The following is a 5,000-nucleotide window of genomic DNA, read 5'->3' as shown; positions in this document are numbered from 1 at the left end:
TGTAGTACCAGGGTGCTTCATAAAATTATGGACTACTAAATGGTAGATGTCTTCTGGTGGTCAGCCAGATGCCATATGGTCACGGCAGATGAGGAAGTATGTCGCAGAGATGGGAACTTACTAGTTGACAGCGCGGAGAGTTCCCCGGGACGATACGAGTAAATACGGAAAAATGGTGGTTACTGCGATGCGCTATCACGTTATATGATGCCATACATGACCTGACCTGGATCATAGGCAAATATGATATTTTCTCCACTGCATAGAACATTCAATTTTGATAAAGCAACAATTGTGGACAATAGTCTTCAAACTCAGATCTTGAATAAGAATTTAAGAAGCAGAGAATAGTAAGAAAGAGGAAACGAAACGGTTAACAGTACAGTCTGATTATTACAGGTTTCAAGTGTTGGCCCTGGGCCAGCAGATTCAGTAAAAGGTGGAGGCCAATTACAACGCCCCCAGTGTTCCAATAGTACTTATTTTATCGACCCCAAATTTGGCACTTATTTTATAGACCCTGATATGATGAAAGACATAATCGACCTCGGCGGAATTTGAACTCAGAACGAAATACTCCGAAATAATTCGCCCGGCGTGCTAACAATTCAGAACGAAATGCCGCGAAATAAGTTACCCGGCGTGGTAACAATAGCGAGCGAAATGCCGCGAAATAATTCGCCCGGCGTGGTAAAAATTGCGAACGAAATGCCACGAAATAATTTGCCCGGCGTAGTAACAATTGCAAACGAAATGCCGCGAAATAATTCGCCCGGCGTGGTAAAAAATTGCCAAGCCCTAGGCTTTCAGCTTACTTATTACTATTTTCCATTATTGTGTTATGTATATTCATACAGTGTACAGAAGCTATGCACATTTTAAAGTAAATATATTTTTCAGGCGACGAATTCATCCGGTAATCATTTAGCGATACGAATTCCTCCGAGTAATTTTAATAACCCATCTACAAGCACAAATTGCTAATGGCCAAGATTACAGTATTTGTAATAAAATCAATATTCGAAAATATAGAGTTTTTTTCCTTTTTTGTCGTCATTTTCAAATGTCCAATTATGTCGGTGAACATGATATATATATATATATATATATATATATATATATATATATATATATATCGCTTTCAGTGGTTCCATTTATGTATTTCGGGTAGCATATCTATCTGTGAACGTATGCCAAATACCTTTTGTCTGTGTGTACGTCTAATTACACCCACACACCCTCACACACACGCTCACACGTCTATATGTATATATAATAGAATAAATTCATAAACATAAGGGCATCCCTCTCTCTATGTCTCAGTCTGTCTGTTTCTCTCTCTGTCTCCCTCTATCTCTCTCTCTCTCTCTCATATATATATATATATATATATATATATATATATATATATATATATATATGCATACTTAAACACACACATGTTTATGTACATATAGACATAACTATGTATATATTTACTCACACATACATATCTATATATGTGTTTGTGCGTCTGTGTATATATATGTATGTATACATGTGGGTGTGTGCATGTGTGCGTGCGTAACTATATATATATATATATATATATATATATATAAATGCATTTATATGTATTTGTGCGTGTGTGTATAATGAGGTTTTTATAGTCAAAGTTTGGAAAGAACGAGTAAGAGACATATATAAGTAATTTTAGTAGAGCGCTATTAGCGTAGCTAGGTCACATGTAGGACTGTGACACATACTTTCTGCGTGTACACACACACACACACACACACACAAACACGCACACACAAACACGTACTTACATACATATACACGAATGATTACACAGACGTACAACATTCTGAATGAAGATCACATATATATAATCATAAACAATATCATATACATACGGACACAGTGACTGACATATGTATGTAATCACAGGCATACAACACAGCATCTCTATAGAATAAACATATTGGCATTGTTTTACGTGTGTGTGTGTGTATATATATATATATATATATATATATATATATATATATATATATATGAATGAATATACATATATATATATATATATATATATGAATGAATATACATATATATATATATATATATGTATGTAGGTATGTATACATATATATACATACACATGTAAATATTAATATATACACATATAAACATATATATGTATATCTCTCAATCTATGAACTATCGGTCGGTCTATTTATCTATCTATATCTATCTCTGAATGTATATTTATGTACACATATATATGTATACAAAACCATAGATACGAATACACACACATATACACACATATATAATAGATAGATAAAGAGTGGGTAGAAAGGAGAATATATATGTATATAAGTATATTTGATTATAAGCATGTAATTTCACACATGCGTGTATATATTTACGTGTATTTTGCTCATATACACAATAATATGTATATGTATAGGTATGTACGTATATATATATATATATATATATATATATATACATGTATGTGTGTGCGCGTGTGTATATGGGTGTGTGTCTGTGTATATATATATATATATAAATATGTGTGTATATATATATATATATATATATATATATATATATATATATATATATATATATATATATATATATATATATATATATAAGCAGATATCTATCAATATATCTATCTATCTTTATATAAATAAATATGTATATATATATATATATATATATATATATAAGCAGATATCTATCAATATTTCTATCTATCTTTATATAAATAAATATGTATATATATATATATATATATATATATATATATATATATATATATATATATATATATATATATATATATATAATGCTCCGAAAGCTTTTTGCTTTGTGTCGGAAAAGTACGACATCAGCAACTAGTCTGTTCTTCTGTTCTCAACCTCACCCTGCTCCCTTTTCGATCACTCCTCCTCTCCTTTGCCTCTGCCTCTTCTACCTATATACAGCTGTTACTGCGACTCTTTCTCATTTTACCTCACTGCATTATCTTTCGTTTAGTCATTTATTTTTCTACCATTTTCGTCTGTGCCATTGCGCATATTAGATTCCTAACCATTTAGGAAATCGTTTAACAGCTGCTTGATATTAAAGCTGCTCTATAATTACGCTTATTAATATTGTTTCTTCTTCTTTTTTTTAAATATGTATATTTTTAATATTGATATAATTTTTGTCATAATTCACATGGCCACACTATTATTATCATCATCATCATCATCATCATCATCATCATCATCACCATCATCATGATTACATTTTTGTATTATTAAACACTGAGCGTTTTTCAAAACTATTAACAGTATTGCTATTATTTGCATATTCTACTAATATAATAATATCAATAATGACGATAATACTTATAATAGTACCAATAATAACAATAGTAACAGAAATAACTCTAATAGTTACGTTATCACCGTTGTTATTATTATTATTATTATTATTATTATTACAATTGTTATTATTCTCATTATTATTATTATTATTATTATTATTACAATTTTTATTATTATTATTTTTATTATTATTAAAATAATCATTATTATTATTATCATCATCATCATCATCATCGCAGTCATCATCATCATCATCATCGTCATCGTCATCATTATTCTTGTTACTTCTGTATCTGCTTGGGTTTTCAACAGTGTTGCAGTTAATATCGCTGTTTTAAGTACTTGATGTTTCCTTGTTTCGCTTTTATCATTATTATTATTATTATTATTATTATTATTATTATTATTATTATTATTATTATTATTTTGTTTCTTTTTGTTGTTGCTGTTGTTGATGAGGTTGTGGTTCTTGTAATTGTTGCTGTTTTTTTTTCATCGGCACTAATGGTTGTTATAATGACTTTTATTTTGTTATAAAATTATCTCTTTGTTAATGAAATTTTCAATGTCGTTAACTGCTTTGCTTTTCTTCCAATTTTTACAATATCATTTGTTTTTGCTATATTTGCGTGCGTGTGAATTTGAGTATGGCTATTGATGTTGTTGTTGCAGTTGTTGTTGTTGTTGTTGTTGATGAGTGTTTGTTTCACTAGCTATAAATATGAACAAAACATATTCATTTATGCTTATTTTTATTATTATTGTTATTATTATTATTAATTTTATTTTTGCCTTTCTATGCTACCGAAACGTAACTACCAAAACAAATGTACATAACGAGAGAGATAGAGTCACAGGGATAAGGAGCTGGAATCATAGACACAAAGATACACACATACAAATAGGCACATATATATATATATATATATATATATATATATATATATATATACACACACACATATATATATATATGCATATATGCATATATATATATATATGTATATATATATATATATATATATATATACACACACACACATATATATATATGCATATATGCATATATATATATATATGTGTGTGTGTGTGTGTGTGTGTGTGTGTGTGTGTGTGACACTTTCATACAGACATAAAATTAGAATACCTAAAGAGACGAGGCAAATATAAAAACGTCTATGGAAGCGGGGAAATAGCAACGGAACAATAAAGTTAATGGGAGCAGCAGATTCCGTGATAACGTGGTGTTTATCTATAACCACTTATCTCTCTTGCAATACAACAACAACAACAACAATAATGATAATATATATATATATATATATATATATATATATATATATATATATATATAACGAAATCGTTATAATAAAAATAGTAATATTTGTGTTAATAATATTGATAATAAGAATATTGAATCACATACACACACATACACTCACACACATATATGTGTATGTATATGCAACTATATGTATGCATTTATATACATGTACATACATATCATATACATATATGTGCGTGAGTGTATGTGCGTTAATATATATATATATATATATATATATATATATGAACACATGTACAATACGTACACAAACAGGTACATAAACACAGACACGCAGAACCCCCCCC

The 5,000-nt window shown here is 28.9% G+C and overlaps 1 protein-coding gene across 1 annotated transcript in view; it reads right to left on the bottom strand.

Moving 5' to 3' along the window:
- The window catches only part of LOC128249552 (uncharacterized), a 714,438-nt gene that overhangs the window by 200,027 nt on the left and 509,411 nt on the right, over window positions 1–5,000 (bottom strand). The gene's annotated exons all lie outside the window — the stretch shown is intronic.

The sequence above is a fragment of the Octopus bimaculoides genome, chromosome 15 (genome assembly GCF_046866305.1).
Source record: "Octopus bimaculoides isolate indiv1 chromosome 15, ASM4686630v1, whole genome shotgun sequence".
NCBI classification, from domain to species: domain Eukaryota; kingdom Metazoa; phylum Mollusca; class Cephalopoda; order Octopoda; family Octopodidae; genus Octopus; species Octopus bimaculoides.
Note: the sequence above shows the minus strand (reverse complement) of the source record. Positions and strands in the feature narration are given on the sequence as shown.